We start from the raw sequence: 27,061 nt of genomic DNA, 5'->3' as shown, positions 1-27,061 counted from the left end.
TATGTCACTTTAATGTTGCTATTCTAAAATTATTTCTTTCAAACAATGGGGTTTTTTATAGCCAACTATTCACTTTCTTGTGACCATGCTGCATGTTAGAGTTTCAGTATGGTGTTGCTTTCTGCAACTGGGGTGCAGGAAGATGGGACAACACAGTCTTGAGCGACACTCTTTGTTAGCAACATTGAATTCAAGATCTCTCAACCTCCTTTTCACTGTGCCATTAAAGACGTACAGACAGCATCTCTGTGATATTATGACTTTTATCTCTGCTTTTACATGGGTGCAGCAACTCTTAGATAATGCAAAAGTGATTTAAGGAAATGATATTTTGTGATGTTGGAGAAGTGTTCATTTTATGTAGCCAGAATAATCTCTTCTGCCACTGTGTTTTATGAATCCAAATGAATGACAGATATACATGTAAAAGATACAGTATACAGTATACAACATTATGTAACATATATAATATAATGATATTACACATGCTGGTTAACAGCCAGCTGAACATGAGCCAGCAGTGTGCCCAGGTGGCCAAGAAGGCCAACAGCATCCTGGCTTGTATCAGGACTAGTGTGGCCAGCAGGAGTAGGGAGGTGATCGAGCCCCTGTACTTGGCACTGGTGAGGCCGCATCTCTAATACTGTGCTCAGTTTTGGGCCCCTTAGCACAAGAAGGAAATCAAGGTGCTGGAGCGTGTCCAGAGAAGGGCGACGAAGCTGGTGAAAGGTCTGGAGAACAAGTCTTATGAGAAGCGGCTGAGGGAATTTTGGTTGTTTAGCCTGGAGAAGAGGAGGCTGAGGGGAGACCTTATCGCTCTCTACAACTACCTGAAAGGAGGGTGTAGCGAGCCGGGGGTCGGTCTCTTCTCCCTAGTAACAAGCGATAGGATGAGAGGAAACAGCTTCAAGCTGAGCCAGGGGATGTTTAGGTTGGACATTAGGAAAAACTTCTTCACCAAAAGGGTTGTCAGGCATTGGAACAGGCTGCCCAGGGAGGTAGGTGGAGTCTCCATCCCTGGAGGTATTTAAAAGAAGGATAGATGTGGTGCTGGAGGATACGGTTTAGGAAGCATGGTGGTGTTGGGCTGATGGTTGGACTTGGTGATCTTAGAGGTCTTTTCCAACCTTAATGATTCTATGATTCTATGATATATAATGAATAACATAGAGTTTGTAGTATATAATATTCAATATGCAAAAAATTTTAATATAATATATAGAATGTGATTTCTTATATTTTAAATAATAACATTAGAACTCTGGGTTTTTTTCAGCAGTTCTGTCTTTTTCCATGTGCTTATATTGCTTTACATGAAGGAGAAAAGAAATTTTCTTTAGCATTTCAAAGTACCACTCAGCCTTATTGTCATCACTGAGATAATCACATTGTGCAGTTCACAGAAAACTGAAAATACATATTATTTTTTTGACCTCATGTTTTCACAGACTTCATTCCCACTTTTTCATCTCTCACACAAACAGGATGTATTCTGTCCACTGAAGGCAAAGAAGATCACAACACTATGGGCAACCAAAACTAAATAAAATATTAAGGCAGAAGCAATAGATTCCTTAATAACTCTAGACTGCATGTATAATAATATACCTGCCTTCCACCTTCACAGAGTTAGCTAGCCAAAGTAAGAAGAACAAACTGCTGAGTCCACAGAAAAACTAGTATCAGGGGGAAATGTATACTCCACTCCACCTCAAGAGGTCTTCAGTAATGAAAAGCCTGAGGACTTCTGAAGTGTGTTGGATACAGTTATCCACTGTGACTTGCCTTTTCATGAAAACAAAGACAGAACTATGCCTTCATAGAATTTAATTTCTCTTGTTGTAATTTTAAAAGCCTGAGCTAGAAATTAATTGGATTCACTGGAACTTTAGTAATGCTACTGGTTTCTGAAACAGAAGTATTTTATGACATAATAAGATGATACATTTTATTACAAAATCCTTTTAAATTTAAATATTGCTTACATTCAGTCTCTACTGATTCAGTCTTTAAATGCATTTTCTGCAAGGCTTTTCTAAGAACCTAGAAAATGCTTTGTTATTTGACTAGATGTCCTTCTAAAGCCATCTTTTAAAAGCAGAGTACTGTTTCAATAATAATCAGCATGATATGAACCATATTAAGGTTAGAAAGTCCCTTTGCAGGCAGGTAAGAAGTAATTTACCCTCATAAGGAGTTTCCTCTTTGAACAGTCAAATGGCTGTCTTATGCTTTAAAGAACAGTTTCATATTCCTTAAAAAACTGTATAAAATATTACTTTACTCTCCAAAAAAGTTTAATTATCTTTAAATCCTTCTAACTTCTTTGCCTCAGTGGTGCCTTCTGGCAATAGAAACTGCTGATTAATTATGCATTTAGAAAAAAGACCCTTTTCTTTTATCTATTTCTGAGCAAGGCTGTCCTCAAGTAAATTGCACCACAGGAATCAAGATCTGAGTCTCCTTTCTCTTCTAACTTCTTCGTATTATGCGCTGCATTTTCACCGAACACAAAAGATGTAATGCAGTGGGAAAGTAAGCCCCAGTCCAACAATGACAAAAGCATAAATTACAGCCTTAGTCAGAAATGGAAATAAAGATAAAAGAAGTCTTTGTGGGATGAAATCCAAAGACAGCAGCACCACTTATTATTATCTCTAACAATCTAAATGCGACAGGGAATCCTTTGGGCATGTTACTCTACTCACCTTACTAACAAGAATCCCCTTTGATACCAACCCCATTTTCTCATATATTTCCTGTGGCCTAACAGCATTATCTTAACCTTGTGTGAAGGTGATACCACTGATCTCATTTTGCTCAGTGAAAGTGTAGGACACCCTGAAATCTACCCTCCCAAACTTCTTTCAACATAAAAGAGAACTGACAGACAGTAGCCTCATGTCAGACAGACTGTAGCTCTGCAGGCTGCAGAAGGGCAATCTCTAATTTACCTTGTAGTTCTCTCCATGTAGGAAAAAAGAAAAAAAAGGGGGGGGGGGAGGGGCAGAGGAAAGGAATCACTCCGACACAGTAATCTTTCCTATTAATTTTCTGATTGGACATTAGTGTAAGAAAACCACAAGATATATGATAATGAAAAATTTGGTTTAATGGATCCAGAAATAATACTGAGTTTATCGTTAAAAAGTGCAGTATATTGTGAAAATATATGAATACTTTGAATAATCATGAAAGGTGAGGAGAGAAGGAATATGAAGATTTGAAGTAGACTGAAACAACCTGTCAGCCCACTAAGGAATAGCTGTTTATATTACTTTTTTTTCTGTTTTTCCCAAGCCTAAAAACATTTAATTAACACCCCATGTAAAAGACATTGTTTGAAATCATAGCACTAATTAAATCAATAGCAAAGCTGTCAGCAACTTTGTGAGAGACAGGGTTTTACTGGTGGCTCCTCTAGAATATGTTCTGAATTAGATTTTCCTTCAATTTCACATCTTTGTTCTTGTTGTTATTATTGCCATTATTATTGTTGTTGTTATTGTTAAATAATAATTCATTTTCCTGACCAAGATCGGAAATAATATCTTTTAGTTTTCATTAGGCATGAAAGGAAAGAAATCTAGCAGGGCAGACCATAAGCATATGTGGAAGCTGAGAGCATCTGCTTCACAGAGGTGATCCCATCAAGGACCATTTCAGTGCAAAAGGTGTAATAAGTGAAGGGGGAAGTGATAAACAGGACAACGTACAGACATAAGCTGATAGACAAAGGACAACACAGACAGTGTCAAGGACAAAAAGTCTCCAGTCACCAACCAATGGGCCATTAAGAAACTCTGCGTACAGCTTTGGAGATGAACAGCCTGGGCTTTGTCACCCATAAGAAGGGGGAAACAAGAACATGAGCTTTGGGATATTTGAAGGGAGTGTCAGCGGGACTACACAAACCTTATCATGGAGCATGTAAGGGAAGGGGATGGGAATGGGGAGGAGCAAAGGGATAAGAGGTGGACAGGGTTGTGTATAAGAGGGTGTGTGCAGATCATGGCCAGTCAGCAGACACCTGTCTTCTCCTTAAATCCTCTGGCAGGTATCCCTTTGCCACCTCATTTATTACCCCATGAAGGTGTAAGTGCTGTATGGATGAGGTGCCAGTTGCTGGGGGTGTGAGTGGATATGGGGCCAGACACCACAGTCAGACAGGGTGCAGGGGCCCCAGAATGGTCATGTCAGCACCTGGTGCCAGTGGGGTCTCAAGGATGCCAGCCAGAATAGGTGGGAGACTTGGCCTCAGCCACTGTGTAAAAAGACTCTGTGTCCTGAAAATCGACTACAGGGGGACTAAGTGAGTGAAGCGAGTGAGAGGCTGAGTGCCAGGTGTCTGGTGCTAGCTACTGGGATGGGGGTCAAGTGTTTTTATCTTCCCTAAACCTGATACTGGGCAGGGGCACCAGGCAGGCAGCAGGGCTGTGCCAGTCTTTGGGAGGACCTGTGAGTTTGGGGCAGCTGTGAGACAAACATCTGTTTGCTAGTGACGACCAGGAGGGATCTGCGTGTGAGTCAGGGACCTGTGGGGCAGGTAGGGGGTCCCAGGATCTGGGCACAGGTACCAGATGGGCAGAGGGGCAGTACTAGTATTCAGGGGATCTGCAAATGTGCATATTCTTGTGACTTGCACTGGTGACTTTCAATCCTGACCAGCCAACTAAGAAAAAGTTGACTGTCTACACGAGAGAGTTGGCTGTCTACACTTGTGTTTATGTGAGCACTGCATCTGGGTGCTGCTGAAGGCAGCATCTTGTCTGTAGCAGTATGTGTAAATGGACCTGTGTGTTTATAAGTGTATGTGTGTGTCTGTGTACACATGCTCAACTTTGCTACTGGTTGAACCTGAAAACAAGATACTGGCAGGCGTGTCCCCCAGCCTGTGCAGAGACCCTGGGTCTCTGAGCAGGAGGAAACCCTGGCCCTGGAGCTGCTGCAGGCTGTATCTGCTTACAGCATCCCATAGCACAAAGAAAGGGCAAAAAAAGCTATTGCCTAAAATTATATTTTTGCTATTCTTTGAAGAATTTTAACATAAGAAAATTATATAACAAATTATCTGATAAGAGGAAGGAGTTAGTAAACATTAATGTGAACCTCAAGCCCCCATTGCTGTAACCCCTGCTTACCTCTCATTTTATATCTGTCTTGGATACATCATAGCTGCCTTGAATCCATAGGTTTATTTTAATGGCTTTATACCTTAAATTTCCCCCAGAATTTCCTAAGCCCTTCCACAGTACTTGTCTTTATCTACCATGGTTTATGTGATCTCTGTAGTACTTCAGTTATTTTTATCTTCCTTTGTGTCTCCTACTTAATTTTTTTTTTGGCTTACCTGCAGCATAACAAGGAATACATTATATCCTTCTTTAGAAAGTCAAAAAGTGAAGGTGGACCCTCATACTTTCATTTTCAAGTTTTTATGTATACATATCTGAATTGCGTTGTAATGGAATAAGTTGGTAGAACTCAAGAACAAATTCACATGCAGTATGGATTTCTGTATCTTAACCAAATGTCCTCAATTCAAGGCTGTTTTGTAGACAGCTGAAAAATCAATGTTGTGTCCTTTCCACAACATGTAGGCAGATTTGAAATACATAGTAGAAATGTGACTCATCTGAAGGATATGACTATAAACAAGTAGAGACGATACATGCAGACCGTAGTACGTGATGTACCTGGTACTATTTTCTCTAGGTGATACTTTAAAAAGCTAGCTATTCACTGGCATGGCCTTGTCTTGATTGAATAACAGAAAAAAAAAATCAGCTATCTTACATTAAGAGTACTTCAATCAAGAAACATGACAGGTTTGACATTTAAAACATGAGTGATGTGACAGTCACAACAAGATACATCTTCCCGCTACATCAGTGGATTTATACATTTGCAAGAAGTCTGAATTATGTCTTCATGAGCAGGTGGTGTTTTCAATGTGAAACTCTTCCAAAGCTATCATTCACACAACAAAAAATATGTCCTTTCATAGCTGACAGGTTTTATATCAAGTACTGCTTGAAAGGAGGCAAAGATCTGATAAAACATCATGCAACAGGTCATATCTAGGTAAACATACCTCCAGATGTTTTCCATGGTAAACTGTGAAGACTGTGCTTTATCAGTAGACAAAGTGAGGGGTTTTCTTTGGTCACTGTTATTTTTATGTCAGCAATATACTTTTCATTTAAGGAAACAGGAAACAAGAAACAAGATAACACTGATGTGTTTCATGAGCTCTTTTTTATTTGCTGCCAATGGTACACATATTCTGTGTTCTTATAAAATATAACCAAATAAAAATGAGCATTTTCTCATGATCAGTGAGAAATGAGTAAGGATGTAAGGCCAACCAGTATGAGATGTCTAAGTTCAGTAATGCACAGAAACATCTAAAACAGAATTGGACATAACTTAAAAATCTAAATACAAAATTTTCACCCAAAAACATGCTCAGCCATTGACTAAGTCTAGAAGCACTTACACACCTAAATGAGCTGTACCATGAATAAGTAATATAGTTCAGCATGTTGAATTTATTCTATCCTACTGCCAGCTTGGTATATAATTAGTCTTCCAAATAAACAGATGACAATCTAAGGACTTCCCAAACATATATTAACTGAAATAATACCTATTCCTACTTTATCTTGTGTATGCTTTCAATGTAAAATTGGGTGAACTATAGAATTTGAAAAGCTGAAGCAAAAGACGCCAAGAATTTATTTAAATTAAAAATCTATTAAAATCTATTCAAAACCACAGAGAAAAAAGTGGCAGAAATAACTAAAAATATAGCTAAATGAATAATTATATTGAGGCGATGTCACTTAAGAAGGGAACCTATAAATAATGGGAAAATATTGACTGAGGAATATGAATTAAATACTTTGCAAAGATATAGGGAAAATCTAAAATGGACAAGACTGCCAATGTGAATGGGAGAATAGTAACAGAAATTTTACAGGAGTTACTATACTATAACTGCATCAAAGCAGAGAGCACAGCTCCACTGTGGAAGTAGTAATCAGATATCTCTTCTGAAAGAAGTGCCTCATGACATAGCAGGTCAGTAACAATTAACTGTATTAAGTCTGTCAAGCTGAATAAGACACCATGACAGGAGGATATAATTAGAGAATATAAAAAAATAAGATGTTTGAGAACTCACATGGATCTTGAAAAAAGTTATGAGCAGAGAAGAGTAGGTGTATATGGGAAGGAGTCACATAAGTGCAGGTCCATTAGTCCAGCTGAAGTATTATGAGATACTTTGAAACTAATTTTGAAAGCAAGATTTACATAGACAGAGATAAGTGGGAAAACCCCATAAAACTCTATGTGGGTTTCAAAAGGAAACTTCATGCTAGATTGTAAAACAGTTTATTTTCTAGACAAGAATGAATTAGTATTAATCAAACATTTAATGTGGCTCTTCAGGAGAAATTAAAAGTGAAGGCTGTGAAAATGGGGATTGGCACAGGAATGTAAAATGCATAAAATGCTACCAAAATTGAGGAACTGAAAATGAATGTGATTTTTGTTGGAACAATATCAGACCAGAAGAAAATATCTACTGGAAGTTTTCAAGTATCTATTTTTGGACACATCTTGCCTAATATTTTCATGTTACTGACTTAAGTATGGGATGTATCAAAACAGAGGAAGACTGAAATGTTAAGCAGAAATGCCACAATGAACTTAAAAACTGGAATCATGTACTATGGTTTGTATACGCTGACATGCTATGTGAAAGCATGAAGCTGTGGACTTAAAGCAGTTACTTGGAGATTGCTTCACTGTGTTAATTTTCAGTGCAGAATCTCTCAAACTGGCCTACAGAGAAAGTGAAGAAATAATTGGGTCACATATAAACCCAACATCAGAAAAAAATGTTTTCATATCTAAGGTATCTACAGACTGGTGCTCTGAAGAATAAAATTTCATGTTCCTGATGCATACATACCTGCCAACATCAAGTGTTCATGTTTACATCGTTTACATAAATGTCTAACACTTCTTAGAATTATAGTCAACTGAAGCTGGGTTATGTCTCCAGCACTGATGTGAACACTGTGCTTTGCAACGATATTCTAGGGCATGCAAAGTGACAGGGGAAATAGAGAGAAAGCAGATGCATGCACCCTTCTTTCTGAATATTTTTAATGGACAGTCACTTATCAGCACACCTCCTTGACACTCAGTGTTTCGGTAAATGAATGGGCTTTACTCTTTGCCCTGCTCCAAAAGTCTTAGTGGCAGATGAGCAGCCTTATAAAATGGCATAGCCTTTACACACTGCTTACTTACATTTGTTGACTCAGCAGATCTTTCTCCCCCTTTCAAATTATCTTGTGAATATACTCATACTGAGGGTAATTAAGAAAAGGTATTGGTGAATTCACTCCACCAGCAAGTGCGTAAACCACACCACCTGAATCACAGAAGGCAAAGGCAGGGACTGCGAGAATGAAGAACCACCCACTGTTGGAGAAGATCAGGTTTGAGACCATCTAAGGAATCTGAAGGTGCACAAGTCCACCGGACCTGATGAGATGCATCTGTGGGTCCTGAGGAAACTGGCAGAGATTGTTGCTAAGCCACTATCCACCATATTTGAGAAGTCATGGAAGTCTGGTGAAGTTCCCACTGACTGGAAAAGGGGAAATATAGCCCCTATTTTCAAAAAGGGAAAGAAGGAAGGCCCATGGGACTACAGGCCAGCAGGTTTCACTTCTGTGCCTGGCAAGGTCATGGAGCATATCCCCCTGGAAACTATGCTAAGGCACATGGAAAATAGGGAGGTGATTGGTGACAGCCGACATGGCTTCACTAAGGGCAAATCATGCCTGATAAATTTGCTGGCCTTCTACAAGGGGATTACAGCTTTGGTGGATAAGGGAAGAGCAACTGGTGTCATCTACCTGGATTTGTGCAAAGCATTTGACACTGTCCTGCATGATATCCTTGTCTCTAAATTGGAGAGACGTGGATTTGACAGATGGACTACTTGGTGGATAAGGAATTGGCTGGATAGTCACACTGACAGTGTTGCAGTCAAGAGCTCGATGTCCAAGTGGAGATGAGTGACAAGTGGCATTCCTCAGGGGTTGGTATTGGGAACATCACTGTTTAATACCTTTGTCAGTGACATGGACAGTGGGATTGAATGCACCCTCAGCAAGTTTGCTGATGACACCAGGCAGTGTGGTGCAGTCGACACACTGGACGGAAAGTATGCCATCCAGAGGGACTTTGACAGGCTTGAGAGGTGGGTCCATGTAAACCTCATGAAGACCAACAAGACCAAGTGCAATGTCCTGCACATGGGTCAGGGCAATCCCAAGCACAAATACAGGCTGGGTGGGGAATGGATTGAGAGCAGCACTGAGGAAAAGGACTTCCGGGTGTTTGTTGATGGGAAGCTCAACATGACCTGGCAATGTGAGCTTGCAGCCCAGAAAGCCAACCATATCCTGAGCTGCATAAAAAGAAGCATGACCAGCAGGTTGAGGGAGGTGATTCTGCCCCTCTACTCCACTCTGGTGAGACCCCACCTGGAGTGCTGCATTCAGCTCTGGGGCCCCCAACATAAGAAGGACATGGACCTGTTGGAGCAAGTCCAGAGGAGGGCCATGAAGATGATCTGAGAGCTGGAACACCTCTCCAATGAAGACAGATTGAGACAGTCAGGGTTGTTCAGCCTGGAGAAGAGAAGGCTCTGGGAAGACCTTATAGCAGCCTTCCAGTACCTGTAGGGGGCCTACAAGGAAGCTGGAGAGGGGCTTTTTACAAGGGCATATAGTGATAGGACAAAGAGTAACAGCTTTAAACTGGAAGAAGGTAGATTTAGCTTAGATATAAGGAATAAATTCTTTGATCTGAGAGTGGTGAGGCACCAGAATAAGTTGCCCAGAGAAGCTGTGGATGCCCCATCCCTGGAAGTGTTCAAGGCCAGGTTGGATGGGGCTTTGAGTAACCTGATCTAGTGGAAGGTGTCCCTGCCCATTCCAGGGGCATTGGAACTAGATGATCTTTAAGGTCCCTTCCAGCCCAAGACATTCTATGATTTTATGATTTCATAGTAGACATATCTCTTCTAGTGGCTTTCTTGGAACTTTTTCAGTCAATGCGTTAAGGTTTATGAACTCTATCCGTAAGACATTTTTATTGATTATACTAGTCAATTGGAGGTTACTTTGTGCATTTCTGGCACATCAATGATATGTTCTGCAGTGGATCTGCAAAGTTACATCTGGTTTTCCAAAATTAACAGACTGTGTGTATTATTCTATTTTTCTATTATAAACTTAGATTTCTATAAGGAACATGAACAGATATATTTATTTTTCTAAAAGACCATATATGTATATTATCTAAAAGAGGTGATACAATATTATCTGTATTCCACATTTTTATTTATTATAAAGTCAAGTCTATTGATTCTATTAAAGCAAGAATAAGATTATTAAAACTGTGCCCCAACCTAATTATAGTTCTAAAAGGTTTTGTGGATAAAATACATGATTGAATTACTTGAGGGGCAGGGCGTGGTGGTCATGGGGGAAGTATCTAACCAGAGTAATTTAACAGAGGACACTATTTCTGGAGCAGAATAGAGGACTAGATGAGCATCTGTTTTGTCTCATTCCTGTGTTTTTATATTCTCCTTACCCATGTTTTCTTCTGAATTTAAAACATTATTTCAAGAAACTTCAGCTATGCTTTAATATGTGTTGCATATCTTTGTACACAATACTAATTTGCTAGTGAATACAGACCAATGTCCCCCCAAAATCACTACCTATATAAAAAGCTGATCAGGTAACAATGACTATACATAAAAGCTCTTCAGTTGAAATACATGGTCTGCCACATTATCTGTCCAATCAATGACAAGAAAATGAAATAACAGTTTGAGTTCGCTTCATTTTAAATTTGTCATTGAAACTATTTTTACTGGGAACTTCAGTTCACCTGCCTCTGAAAATTTCCCACACTTACCTCAAAAAAATGGATCTAGAAAAAATATTCATAGACGTTTATTTTATTTTTTCCTGTTTCAGAAGAGAAAGGTCTTTCATATAGTGCTTTTTTCATTGCCTTGAGACAACTCAAATTAAAAAAAAAAAAGGAGAAGAATCAAACAGATTTAATTCTTACTGAATCACAAGTAGTTTTGAAATCTTAAGTCAGTAAATCTCACTGAAAATCAGTTTTCATTACCAATCCAGAGGTTTGCTGCATTTTGCAAAAATGTTCCTTGAGGTTCATAAGCTTTTTACTATCCTTGACCCCACCTTAGAGTATTCTTTTTTTTACTAGGAAAAGTGTTTACTTTTGAAATATTAAAGAACAAAGGCCTGTCAACCCCTGCTCCAAACATTTTAATAGATTTCTCTCTTCCCCATCTTTATTTTGTCCTTCAGGAATGGGAAAATACATAGCATTTAATATACTACCAACACTGACAACTGATATGAAGCACTAGAAGGATTCAGTGAAAGTCACTGGGGACAAGCAGCATTTCAGGTCTACAGGCCATGCTGAGATGTAAACCAAGCTAAAAGTATAGATGTATGTTTTGTGGTTATTTGCTTTAACATGTGTGAGTGTGTATGTGTATGCATGAGAGAGATAAAAACAAAGTGAATTTGTAATCTGAAAATGTTTTATTAATTGGGAACTTTTTCTCAGTACTGAAGAAATAACTTCATATATAAATGCACCTTTTTCCATGATACAGTTTTTTTGTATCTTCTGAAAACTATTCATAATAAATATCATTGATATTAAAACAACTTTTCCTTTCTTCATTTCCTAATAATTTTAGAACACCCATCATGTCCAACCCTTCCTACTGATGCATAATTTTTGTAAACAATAAGTTAGCAATAAGACTGTGACTACATAGCTGAATGACTTGTACCTAGCACCCAAAAGACATACTTTTTAATAACTGACTGCTTCACTGATTTCCATTTGAGGAGTGCAGGTAGAACTCTATGGTTCAGAAGAAAATCTCTGCCTAATAAAAATGCATAATCTGATTTACTGAAGGAATTCCTCAAAAAAAAAAAGGCATTTTAACTTCTCAAAATATCATATACATTTTTTCACATATGAGGTATCAGACGCTTTCAGTAACAAAAATGAAGTTGAGTAGCCAGTGTGTGCAAAATAACTTAAAGCCACATTATTGCATTGCTGTCATCAATACCGTCTACTTTCATCCTAGATGTCCATTAATCTGGCAGCAGACCAGCTAACCTGTTATAGCTACTGTGAAGAGTATATAGTGTCCGATATAATTAATTACATCTCTCCCTTTTTCGTTCATCCTCACAGCAAAAAGACTAATGATGTCCTGGTTTCCCAGAGTTATCATCTACGGTTTTGTCAATGATAGATTGCACGTAAGTGCTATTGTCAAATAGCACAGGAATGAATAACAAGTTAATTGCAGAGATATCACATCCAAAAGCTATGCATTTGTTAAAAGGTGGGTATAGATATGCTTTCTGAGACCTGGCTCATTAATTAAAGGAAGGCCCTAATAAACAAAGAGGCCAAGACTGCATTTGTTATTCTGACAGGAATAAAAGTTTGTGAACAGAGCAAGCAGAGACTATTTCTCCATATCAAGGAGCCAATGTGAGGATGGAAATCTCATTTAAAGGTGAGATTTTAATTTTGGAAGAGTTACTCTTTTTAATAAAAACAATCTCTTCAGAGTCTCCATACTAAGGGATGTACAAATTGCCTGTTTAAAATATCAAACTAAAATATGTTATTAAAGGTCTTACCTGAATCTGAGTGTTTACCTGTTATACAACCAATATTAAAACAAATCTTACCTTTTAAAACTTTTTTGTTATGCTCATATGAGGGTCCTGGTCTTTTCATTTCCCACAGGCTCACCTTGAATAGACTCCTCAAAGATAGTTCTGAGGTTTTGTGAGACAGACATAACTAACTCTTGCTCTTTTCTAGTAAAACAATTAATGGTATCAGGTAGGAAGATAAGACATGAATAAAGGATGATTCTTTTGCCTTTCATTCACTTGTTAGTGAATGTATCTGTTGATATATTTTAAAATATTGGGTTTAGAAGTTTTTCTGGACTCTTAAATAGCAATCATGCTCATTTTCAAGTATTACCCACAGTTTCTGTGATATTGCAGTAGAATATTTTGATGAAGCTTGGATACAAGTGTGAGGAACTCCCTAGCAAATATTAATCTCTAAATCAGAATTCTTAGCCAAATGTTACAAAATCATTAGTATTCTTAGCATAATAAATAGTCAAGTTTATGCAATTTGACACCCAGAATAGACTTAATTCAATGTCATAATTATTAATGACTTTCATTTATTTATTCCAAATGCATTTTTGGATTACAAATATACAAGATTCTTATGAAAAGAATTAAATTGTATCTCAGTTTTTAAGTGTTTTTGTAGTTTCAGCTGGAACACAATTAGCTATGAAGAGGGGAAAAAGAAAGCCTATATTGCTGCATAACAGTTTAAGAGTTAAAGGATGGAAAATGTATGGACTGTCAAAAAAAAAAAAAAAAACAAACCCAAAAACCCAACCCAAAGCAATGCCCAAATACTTGCAAAACAATATTACTTAAAGCTCATTTAATTCTAATCGTATTAAAGTTAATTCCTGAGAACCCTTTAGGTGGGCATTTGTTTCTGGCTTTCTGGATTTTGGCCTAAGTTTCTGGCATTCTGGCATTCTGGATTTTGGCCTAAGTTTTCCAATACAAAACAATTGAATGCCAGACCAGAAATACTGTGGTTTGGTTGAGTATCTATTAGATCTTGGCCTTGATGAACATCCTTTTCTTATCTGATGATGAGGTAAGATTCAAGAATGCCTCTGTCTCCCTTCTTCCTGCATGTCCTCTCCTTCTCTTTAAAGGGTAGGGCACTACAGGGCCTCAGATAACATCATATAGACCATTGCAACCTTGGGACTACATACCATCTTTTCACCTTTCACTGACAGCAGTAGGAGGCCACATTGTCTTCTGCTGAGAGTTGAAAATCACTTCTTACCCCAGGGCTTCCTCCTCAGTACACTAATTTCCATGAGATTAGGTCAGTCCCGAAGAAAATAAAGCTCAGCCATTGCCAAAGTAAAGGGTTCAGTATTCAAGAAAAACTCCTTCATCATTTCAAAGTCAGAAAATTCTGACTCCCAGCGCTTCAGCCCTTCTGAATCTTCTCTCAGGATAACTACAGATCCCTCAGGGAAGAGGTAAAAATTTGCCCAAAGACCACTGAAGGACACTTCAGACATCTTTGAACAATCTTTCTGATTCTCAGCAAGCTCAGGCCCATCTTAGTACCCGGGTGTCCTTCAGACTTTCTTTTTTGAGGATATACGTGGTCATTAGAAATATTAGAAATATCAGGACATTACACACTAGCAGGATTTCAGATACTGTAGCTCAAAGGACTTATCCACAATGGCTGCAGCTAAAGCCATCTTTTCTCATGACATCATACCTATTTAAAAGATTATGCCTTTTACTAAGAATATCAGGATCTAGAAAGTGTGCTTCTTGTTTTAACCATATATCATACTTCTGTCTCTGCTAGAGGCATCCTTTCTGTTGCAATGTTTCAGCTACATATGATTTTCTTCTCCATCCAATGTAGAGGAGCCTTCTCATGTATCTCACAGCTGTGTCAACCCACAGTTAGAAATTTTTCACATATTTAGTATGTTAAAAAGTACCACACCCTTTACCTAATCTTCAACATTCCCAAGGTTGTTCCAGTGTTATTTCTACATATCATTTGTCTACAGGGTGTTACAGACTTTAATGACTCAAATTTTAGAAAAGAAACAAACAAAAACCAAGGAATGGGTCTAGTGTTTAAAATATTTGAAAAAATGTCATATACAGAAAACAGAAAATTTTACAGTTTAACTTACTCACTGATCTAATATGTGGCGGGCTTTTGTTTGAACCTAGCCTTTCTTATATGCTTATATCATCATAGAAACTATAATATTATCAACAAATTGAAAAATGCATTCAGAAAACTTTCAAGCAGTAAACAACTATTTCACATTTATCAACAAAATGAGTAAATTTCTTCAATATTTATAAATTGAAAATATGATCTCGCCTTGATAACCCTCATTTTAGAAGGTACTATGGTTGTATACCGTGGTGGTTTGAGAAATTTCGTAGCCAAAGTATGTGCATATTCATAGTGATTTATTCAGAGTGTATGGTAAGTTCTGAAAAAGTCAAGTTTAGTTGATACAGCTGTAAAGAAAATATGGAATTTGTCATAATTCTTCAGCTGCCAGCATTTGTTGCACCAGTAAGTAATTAAAATAAGCTACTGAGAAATTAGTTAATTAGATGGGTACTTTTTTTTGTTTTGTGTCATAAAGACATTTGAAACCAAAATGAACATAGTTTTCTAATGAATTGTCCTTAATCAAATAGCGTAGTGTTTTCTTTGTCTTGTTTGTTGTTTTGTTTTTTTTTTTTTTACATGGAAGGTGATATTTTTTGGTAGATTTTTTTGTTGGATTTTATTCATTACTTCTTGTTTTTAAATGTAGAATCATCCATTTTCTAAACAAATAAATTCATAGTTTTTAAAATGTTTTCTTCTTTTCAGTAGATAATGGAAAATATTTTTGCTATATTTTGTTATCTAGAAACAAAAAAATCTGTTAAATTGTTGTATAAGTCTTTAAAGAAAGAAAAAATTATATTTTACCCGAGCCTTGCCCAGAAAATTGTTCTTTTTCTCTTCAATTCCTGAGTTACTACACATGAGTTTTACAATTTTAATATAGTTATACAAGAGCAGTCTTAAACAAGACAAACCATGTTAGTAAAGTCTGTGGTAAGCACCACTAAATATTATAGTATGACCAGAAAAATCAACATCTAGCTATTTTCACAATAACTGTATACAGTATTTGCACAATAAAGTAATGTATATCTCCAGAGTCTGATATTTGTTTTAGAGCAGCTATTCAATAAGTCTTCCTATTGTTGCACCACATGCTCTTAACAACAAGTTCAGTCTTTTGGGTCAAGAAGTCAATGCTCTTTTTAACCGAGGTGAAAGACAAACACATGCTTACTGCTTCCACATCCCTATGTATATATTGCATATAAATCAATGTTTTACATTTATATTAAGACCAGAACTAAAATTATGTTTTTTTCCTGTTCTAAGCTAGTCTTTCACCACTTCTATGGTTCTTGCATGATTTCCTACTGATTTCAGATTCTTTGTGGTACTGACTATGTATCACTTCTCTGTGGACCCAGGAGAAAATTCTGATTTATCACAGACCTTCTTTACAGTATTATGAAAATTCTAAATCTTATTCTAGCTTTTAGGAAATTATAAAACCACCTACCAGTTCAGACTAACAAATCATTTTCAGCATTTACTGTATATGCAATGGCTAAATTACCTAGAAAATATCTTGTCACACTATGTTCTTGTAGCTGATGAAATAAATTACAGCCTGCTGAAAGCCAAGGTGAAAGGACATAAAACTGGCAGTACAAATTATCATGTCTCTGCCTTTTTCTGTGTGATAACCAAACCATATATAGTTGCCACCTTAGAATTATCAATTAATTTCAGATATCTTGAAGTTTCATGGCAACACTTAAACATCTTAAGATATCAGAAGTGAAAGTCCTGAAATTAGCAATAAGGCAGGTAGAGAGGCAGTAATAGATAAAATGTAGCTGAGGGAGGCTGACCATCACCTAGTTCAGTTTTCTGATGCCAGGGTCACCTTAGGGATATTTATTAATGTTAATGAAGTTAGCATGAAGGTTAGCAAATTCTTCTGTGGTTGACAAAATAAACGTTTCAAGACTGTTGGAAGTCTAACTTAGAAGTGGTAGAATTTCTATTTACTCATATGTGTGTATGACCATGACAAGAAATAAAATACAGAAGCTGAATACATGATGTCATAGCCTTTTTTGAAAGCTAACTGAAGAAAATAAAATTAAAGTGTAACTGATGGAAGAACATTTCTTAGTCTATGAGTAGTGGCAGCCAGCTGTTACTATAGATGCATAATCCCTCTTCTCCCTCCACCCAACACCTACTTCAGCAATTAATAATTTCCACAGCTTCTTCCACAGTCAGTCAGCTGCTTTTATTCAGTGTTCCAGTGGTAAGATCTTACTCTACATCCATCTGTCTTTCTCACTTGTATGCCAGGCATTAACAGAATAATACTGAGATTAAAAGAGCAACAGTGTCCTGCATTTCAGTCCTGGTAACCATTCTGGTTATCTTTTGGTTGCCAGATAAACATACTTCATGCAAGGTCTCATTCACCCTCTTCAGCTCTATACTGGAACAGTGCTGATGAAGTTTTTGTGTGAATAATTAATCTTCTAAAATGTAATAAATTTTCTCCTGCAGATTTGGAAACTGAGTTTTTATTTAGAGTTTTATACCTTGGTTAAATGAGGGCAAACTTCCTGAAGAATAGTAAAAATGACATTATGCTACGTTGACAGCATGATGACCATCTGTCATTAAACGATAAATTTTGCTCTTGTTGAACTTTGCAGTGAAAAAATTCAAGGATTTTTTTTTAAATGAACAAGCCATTTATTTTCCACAGTGTCAGGCTGCATTATTTTAATAAAAATGTAAAAGACAAAGTCCACATGGTAGCAGTTCAACTTAGGACTGATTTCTGGCACTAAAAATTATTCCATTTTTAAAGATTGCCTAAATTATAAAGAGCAAAAATTTGGTCTTTAAATAGCAATTTTCAAGAATCATTAGTAGCAGATAGTATTACCACCTAAAATGTGTATTTCTCCAGCCAAGTTACAAAAATATCACTTTTTCTAGGCAACCAGTGTCCTGGGTTGACTTCATTCATTTCTGATGTAAAGAGAGAGAGAGGGGAACTGACTAGGAAAATTATGTGAGGATTAACAGAAAAAATTTATAATACAAGATGCATTAGAAAAGAGGCAAAATAAGAGAAGTAAGGAATATAATGATGCTAAGACAAAGTGGCAAAACTAAGCGAGGACTGAAAAGGACAATGTTTGCAGAAATATAATAACATAGACCATGATTTCATTATCTTAATTTTTTTTGTTGGCAGTCTACAAAAAACCCTATCAGATTAGAAGACCCACTGCTGAAATAAATAAATCTCAGGGTATGATAGAAAATCAAAAGCAAGATGAACAAGCAATGAACTATTATATGTGTTTGTTTATAATTATAATGCAGTATTCATCTGTTTTGTCTTACAGATTTGCCTCTAATGACAGTTCTCAGTTTCCACCTAGCTGTTGCCCCAGGCATGAAATTCTTACTTACTGGCATTTATTTGGTCAATTTGCCTTTCTTTGGTGTGTATGATGCTTTCAGGTCCTCTAAAACCAGTATTCTACTACTAATAGTTTGCATGCAATATACTGATAAAATACTACAATATGCATTGTCATTTTTCTGTTTTTCTCCAGAGATCTCAGTATAATGGATGAACCATTGTGTACCAACAAGAACATTGAATTAGTAATACAAATAATATGACGGCATTAAAACTACTTAATTGTTTCAATTTTTTAATCCTAAAGGAATAATACCTGGGTTGCACTAGCCAGCATTAACTCAGAACTTGTACAGAAGCATTACAGATAATTTTCAGAAGAGTAATTCTGGACAGGCTCACAGAATATGAGACATAAGGATGTTGTTAAGTGCAGTGTAATTACCACTGAATTGATGAACTTTTCCTCTCTGCTGTATTGTATGACCCAATTGTCCCTTCAGCATGTGTACATCTAGAAGGGAAGAGAAGAAGAAATATCTATGAAGGTTTAATCAGAGTTGTCTCCTGATCATTATTCTGTTTTTTCTCACAGTAAATAAAATCGAAAAGAAACTGTTCACCCAGGGGGTCCCTTGAAGCACTATAAAGATGCCAGAGAAGTTTAATGAAAGCCTTTACTTTCATTGGGTCTGGAAGCACAATGCCATCAAATGTTCCCTGATGGTGTGGTCTGAATAAATTTCTAATGCAAAGGCTACTACACTTGCATCTGTATATCTCTTCCTTCGAAGGAAAGATCTAGGTTCTCATAACCTCAGCATGAGATTAGAGGACAGGGGAAAGACAAAGAACAAGGAATATCTTAACTCCAGGATTCTTTCTGTTAAATCAGTCTTCCTGGCTACTAAAGGCTCAACCAAAGTACTTCTTGGGCTAAAACCAAGGGTGTGCATGCAACTTGTTCATTAACTTAATTTCTTTAACAGTCTGAGATGGTTAAAAATTGCTCATCTCTGATGTCAGTAGCTCAAAATGTGTAACCTGCAAAATGGATGCCACACAAGTATTTGGGAATATATTAACATTTTCCAATGTGGGCACGCATCAAGGAAACCAGAATGACTTGGCCAAGACAGGATTAATTAAACATCAAGCCATCTAACATATCAAATGCTGTACAAAGGCAAACTGCAGAAAGGTAATGGATTTCTCTGGTGTGATACGACTAGCACCCTATCTGCAAGGCCATTAAGGAATCTGAAGAATATTCTTTACCATGCATCCCAGTGAGACATCTGTTTCACTGCCTCTATGTCAATGCAACAGTGTGAAATTTTTTGTTTCTTGTGCTTATTACCTCATCATCCAGACCATCATCTAGACCAAAGAACTTTTATTTCTAGTTTTTCACATCTTGAAGAAGAAAATTTTTTAAAAAAATATTTAAGCAGCAAGTATATTGACATTTCTTCTGGGACAATAACTATGTATCTTTCAGGCAGAAAAGAAGGAAGTTAGGCTTCTGCTAAATGTATAAAGTACTTTTCTAAACTTCAAAATTTTTCTTTATTAACACTGTTGTTCCTGGAGCACAGAGAGTAGTTAGTGTTGGTCAAAACACAAGGAGAGAGAATGCACTTTTTTTGTGTGTAGAGACAGTCCAAAGTAGCTACCTAAAGTTTGTTTCTTATAGGACCTGCAAGGAAAAAGAAACAAGTGCACGTCTGCCATCTTTCAAACCTCATGTATTTACATATAGAAGGAATCAAATTTCTACTAACTGTTTGTGTGATTTTAATAAAATCTTTTTTTTTTTTTTTGTAAGAAGCAGAATACAAAATAATAATGAAAATAAATTATCTGAAGGGAAACATGCTTGAAGTCTTGAAGTTTTTATGAAGTAAAACGGAAAACAGACATCTGATTTAACTCTTAATCACAGTTACTTCCCAAATACAAAAGTCATCACTACCAAAAAGCACAATGTAAAAGTCTGGAAATAATCCCTGAAAATATAATAGCCAAGTCTCTGAACAGTTAATAAGATTTTCCATGTTCCATATTTAGTCTTACATGAGGATACACTTACACAAATGTGTTGATTCTAAAACACCTAGCTGCATGACTAGATTTTTACCAACTCACTTCGAATTCCTAAATAAATAAAATACTCCACAAAATGTGTTTCCAACTAGGGTACACAGTCTTGAATTCTGAATTTAACTGTCACATTTTAGGGTGATTTCATTTCATAATATTTCATCCTCCATTTTCAATGATGTTGCTACTATACAGTTTTATTACTATTTTTGTTAATAGATGTGCATTTCACCTTGATACGTTTTTTAACTTCACTTGTAAATCCTGCAATAAAAGTGAATAGATGTGTGTTTGGTTTCTTGCTTGTTTCTGGTTTTTGGTTTGTTTGTTGTTTTGTGTTTTTTTTTTTTTAATCTGCTATGCATCCATCTGGTTTGATTTGAACTTATGGTCTCTGTATTTTGAGTAAGTAAATAGTTTCCATATTTCTGCACTCACTAATTTTCTGAATGAACATGAGCCAGCAGTGTGCCCAGGTGGCCAAGAAGGCTAACAGCATCCTGGCTTGTGTCAGGACTAGTGTGGCCAGCAGGAGTAGGGAGGTGATCGTGCCCCTGTACTCGGCACTGGTGAGGCCGCACCTTGAGTACTGTGTTCAGTTTTGGGCCCCTCACTACAAGAAGGACATTGAGGTCCTGGAGCGTGTCCAGAGAAGGGCAACAAAGTTGGTGAAGGGTCTGGAGAACAAGTCTTATGAGAAGCGGCTGAGGGAATTTTGGTTATTTAGCCTGGAGAAGAGGAGGCTGAGGGGAGACCTTATCGCTCTCTACAACTACCTGAAAGGAGGGTGTAGCGAGCCGGGGGTCAGTCTCTTCTCCCTAGTAACAAGCGATAGGATGAGAGGAAACAGCTTCAAGCTGAGCCAGGGGATGTTTAGGTTGGACATTAGAAAAAACTTCTTCACCAAAAGGGTTGTCAGGCATAGGAACAGGCTGCCCAGGGAGGTGGTGGAGTCTCCATCCCTGGAGGTATTTAAAAGAAGGGTAGACATGGTGCTTGAGGATATGGTTTAGTGGTAGACTTGGCAGTGATAGGTTAGCAGTTGGACTTGATGATTTTAGAGGTCTTTTCCAATCTTAACGATTCTATGATTCTCTGAATTCCAGACCTTATTTGATGCAGATTTCTCCATTGAGTAAACAAATTTTATATTGTTCAAGCATATTGAAAATTCTTACTGAAAATTATTTTTAAGCATATGTGAATAAAAGAGAACTTTGCAATTCAGTAAGTGAAGTTGTGAAAGCCTTATCTACGTTAATTCCTCTACTGAATCCCTGGTCATCAATAGCACAGACTGGAGGCTATTCTAGTAATTTATTCTGAAATCCATGTGTCCCAGTGCTTTGAGATATACTAGTAGAACTTTTTCATGGGCTCAACTCCTCAGAAATGACCAATATCTTTTAACTCTCCAAACAAACAGTTTTTAACAGAGGATGGACTGAACTAGATTTTTTAAATTGCTTCTCTCAAAGTCATTAGGTCAGTTTAGAAATAAAAAAATGTTTTATATATAACAGCTCTCCTCCTGCTCACTCTGTCCTTTAGAAGAAGCTAATGCTTCCAGGATTCATTTTATTCAACTCTGTGGTAATCTGAATGGCAGCAAACCCCTCACACTCCTCTCCTAGGAAGTTCCTAGGAATGGACATCCTTCCATAGAATCCAAGGCACAGCTGGTGGTTTTTTACCACTTTCAGCAATCCCTTAATCTTTTAGCATGAATTCTCAGCTCTTTACTGTGACTTTTCATCTACTTTTCTACTTGCAGGCCTTCAAATCTTTCTGTGAGCATAATCCTTTTCTATTCAAGGAATGAGATTGTTTCCCCACCTGTCTTTCAAAGGGAAACCAAATTAATACACTGGTCTTCTTCAAGGACCATCTTTCAAAACCAAAGAATTACTAGGCATTCAGATTACCACTTGAACATAAATTCACATGTTAGTTGAAACTGGTAAATATATTGGTCTAAAATCCAGAAGTTTTATTTCTTAGGAATTTTGTTTTCCACTGTTCCTTTTTCAATTGGTAAAACAAATTGTGCTTTACTTAACCTTTATATATACTCATGATAATATATTTCAGGGTATCAATTGGTGCAAGCCTGTAATGAGATATAATAATCAAATGTCTTGTCTCCTCTCTTCATGTTTCGATATAAGAAGGCATTTGACACCCAGGGCTAGATGTCACAGGCTTATGTCATAAATGACTTTATACAAAACTGAAATGCATTATCTTGCTTACACTGAAAGATTTAGATCTGCTGTGGTGTAAAAGAAGAAACTGATAAAGTCTTGATTATGTCCTATGCTTTTTTCTGATGAAATATTTCCACCATATATAAACTATGAGACTCTTAATAGCACAAGTTGTGAATCCCTCCAAGTCAAAACCCCCCAAAACCTAGTACCTGTGACAAAATACTCCATCATTACTATAACTGTCACTGAAACTATGTTAATCTCCACTGAATTTATAACAACTGATTCATAGAGGTTGGTTACTAATGAAAACTTTAAATCTGGAAAATGTTATAGAGAATAAGGACAAATTACAAATTGTCTTTTGAGGAGTCTACATGCAGCTAAACTACACATCATGTAAGACCCACAAAAATATCCATTTTTTTTCCAAAGTATTTCCCCATAAATGTAAAAAAAATGTGCCATACTCCATTATAACAATATTCATTAGTGACAAGAGAATAAAATTAATTTTCTTATTTTCATCTCTTCTGGTAAACTTGAGAACAAACTGATGTGAAAACATTATTGCCACAGTTTCATTTAATACATGATTATAAAAATATGTTTTTCTCATTACATTTTTTCCCACCACCTTCTAAAATATTCAATGAGGATGAAAATTCCTGTTTTGCATGTCAGAAAAAGAAAATACTTTTTCATTTTTTTTCCTATTTACAAGGAGAGTTAATGATGCGTATTCCACCTCCCAGTGCTTGTCATATACACATTTTTATATTAATTTAGTGCAAATCTTCAAGCCTGGTCTCCATCTTCCAGTACAGAATAAAACAACCATAAATAAATTTTTTTTTTAATGGGAGAGCCAATTTCCTATTTAATGTAAAGAAATGTGATGCTATATAATTTAAGGAATTAATGAAAATACATTAAAGAAAACCAGAAATTATTAATATGCTTATCTTCCAAATGAATGGTCACACATATATTTTTCAGGACAACTAAAACATTTGCATTGCAAAACCAGTATTCAAACAAAAATTAAAAGAGGGGGAGAGTTTGATGTTTATGAGTTACATCAAGTATGAGTGAACTTAAGGACAGACTACTTTCCCATTATCTTTAGCCTTTCGAAGCAGCTCAGATTAATACTTGTCAAGAGACAGCTCTGTATACTGGTTGTGACAATGGTTGGACAGCTTCACAGTGATTTCCTATACCTTTAGGTGGTAGAAATACTAGAAATATTTGGAGTACTTTTGGGGGGAAAATATAAATGATGCAAACCAAAATGTCCTCAGGAATTGAGTGTCCAAGGTTTGTTAGGTAACTTAGTCAGCTTTATCTGAAACAAACAAACAAACAAAAACCCTTTAGCTGGAAAACGTTGAACTTTAATAAGGTAATGGAAAAAAGTTCTAAAACAACAAAACAAAACTTCATTAAGGTTCTGTATAAATGCTTTTCTTTATTTTTCTTTTTTGAGCATTTCACATGGCTTATGAGTCTGGCTAATTAACCTCCACATGTTTTACAAGTTCTGGAGGGTTTTGGGGGGGTTTCTTTTGGGGGTTTGGTTTGGTTTTTTTTAGTCCTGTCTTTCTCTTTAACTCCAAATTGGCTAATGCAATAACAAGCACAAGACTCTAGATAATCTTCAGTCCCAGAAAAACAAAGTCTTTCTTTCCCATCCTGTATATCTTCCTTGCCCTGGCATACAAGCAGTAGAACATTTTGATATAATTTAGGAAATTTTATTTTTCCTTCCTCCTTGTGATTTCTTATTGTGTCTGGTGTATAACTTAATTGAGGTTGTTCTGGACTGGAGCTTCATGAAAAAGATTGTCATATAATTTATAAAATATCCATTTTATGGCTTCACCATTTAAGAATTAGACCATTTAAGTTGCAGAAAACTCTGCATGGTACACCTGAGATTTAAGAACAACAAAATTCCCAACTATGGGATTTCAAAGACTATAAATTTTTATTACAACAGGGTGTAAGTATTCTTGGAAGCACTGTAAGTGAAAGTCAAAGCACAGCAATCAACTGTTAAACATTGCTTTCCTTGTTTGAATATGTGCAAATATTTCATTAACTAGAACAAAGGGATTCACCTGCCAAAATGGGCATTTCCTTTGCAACCTCAGATAAAGTCTGTGACAATATCCAGAACAGCCCGTAACTGTATTCCAGAAGTTCATAGAAAAAGGTTGATGGTTTTAGGAATGTCAAATCTATAATGTTGTGCATAAACATAAAAACTTTATTGCATACCTTGTTTAGTGTATTTATCTAAAAACACTTGGGTGTGCTAAAACAAATTATATCTTGTTTGGCCACTGTTGTTAACAGTAGAATGAAGTGAAAAAAGGTGAAAGAGAGGACTAACAGTGACACAATTAGACTTAATATAGAAAACGTATATACCATGGAAATCCATGAAGAGAATCATAGACCACTGCGGTGGGTATACAATGCATCAGCACTGCAGCCTAACAGGAGTCATACCGTAGTTCTTCTGGACTGCAGTAACAGGGAAATTGTTTTTCCCTTCGGGTTTACACCAGTAGCTTGGAGTTGTGACAGGATCCTGAGATGGCCAGAGCTTTGAGGAGGCTGTGCCAGGGTGTCTCCCCACAGAATACCTTGAGGGGTTTAAAATAAGGAAGGCTAGATTTTATTGGGGTAAGAATGAGAAATGTGACTCTCTACATAGAAAAATCTCAAAGCAATTAGGTCATGAAAAGCAGAAAAAAATAATAATGAAAAACGCCCTATACACAGCTCTAGCTCTGTCTGTTGGTGGCAGGTTATTTCTCTCACCTCAATACCACCCACCCTGCATGGCATGGCTTTGCTCAGGCCTCAGGGTGTTCCCTTAGCCCTGAGTCCTGCCTGTCCACTGCTACGCCTTCCTGTTCCACCATGACTCTCTGTGTCTGTGGCAGTGCCTGTGGGAGCTCTGTCAAGGAAGGGGCAATCTCCCTTTTTGTCTACAAGGTCCACCTGAGCTACCTGGTCCTTTCAATGAGCATGCACATATTAGGAACAAAAAAGCAGATAACCAAAAATGGTCCATTACTAGGACTGTTTCCATTACCATGTGAGACTGTTAATGCACAACAAAAGGACACCAGCTAGCTACTATTTCAAGATAAATAACGAATATTAAGGTATTTAATATATTCTGTCATCCCTTATAACAAAGAAACTATTTAAAACTTTTAGGAGTTAACACCTTTCTGTACTGAGCTAGTCAATTTGACTGCACATTGTTCAGGCTATATAATTTTTATAATGTTTTGGCTATGAAGGGTTATTTTTGTTTGCATTTGTATTTAAAATTCATATTAGGAAAATAAATTTCATTATGCATATAAACAAGTTTTTTTGTAGAAAAAAACTTCCTGACCCTCTGTGTTGGTATTGATTTGAGCTTGCTACTTGCATAATACATTAAATGTAAGCAAATGAAGCAAATTATGTACCATAAATAACTTGTCCAATCATATCCTATAAAGTATTACCAAGCCGTCTTGATACAAACTGATGAATCGATGAAGAATTTTAAAAGAAAACCTAGACTCTATTTACTTATGGTGAAGAAATTAGTGAATAAAACATAAAATAAAAGATCAACCCCCAGCTGAATATTTCTCTTTGCACAGAGCAAAAATTTGATTAGCTCTAACTTTCAGAGATGCAAAAAACTTAAGCTGGATTTTCTGAATAATTAAAGAATATATTTAAAATGTAACACTGCTTATACTAATAGACATTAGAAAATCTCAAAAAACCCAACGATTTTTTTAAATATTTCACTTTTTCTATGAGAAATGAATGTGTTAGATACAGTTTTGTACTATAAGCAAACTTATAAACATGGTTTATACATTAATAAAAAAACAAAGAGGGAGAAAATTATAAAACTGTTGTCTGCACTGCACCTACCACCTCTAATGTGGGAACAATGTCCTCTCTAGGACTGATTGTCCTGCCCCTTATAATCCTGATTTATAATCAAAATAATTCAGCTAAGGTGAGAGAAACTGTGGAAGGCTGAGGCACCTCCATATTTATCCAATATGTATTTGATTAGACCTTCTAAGGAAGATTAGAAAACAAATGAAAATAAGCTTCCCCATGGTATTTTATTTCTCATCATAACAGCAATAAAAGCTGAAAGCTGAAAACAAACCAAAGTGAAGCAATAAAATGAAACAATAAATATAGAATTAAATATTGTCTATATTTTCTATTGGTTCTGAGCAAAGTTTTGTTAATGCAAAACTCACTTTAGATAATAAGGTTATCGTTTGGCCTTTTAACGTGAATCAGGAGGGTACCTACAGGAGATTGTTTTTGTTAATCAAAACAGAAAGTCATTCCTCATGAT

The sequence above is a fragment of the Phalacrocorax aristotelis genome, chromosome 1, assembly GCF_949628215.1.
Source record: "Phalacrocorax aristotelis chromosome 1, bGulAri2.1, whole genome shotgun sequence".
In the NCBI taxonomy this organism is placed as follows: Eukaryota; Metazoa; Chordata; class Aves; order Suliformes; family Phalacrocoracidae; genus Phalacrocorax; species Phalacrocorax aristotelis.
Note: the sequence above shows the minus strand (reverse complement) of the source record.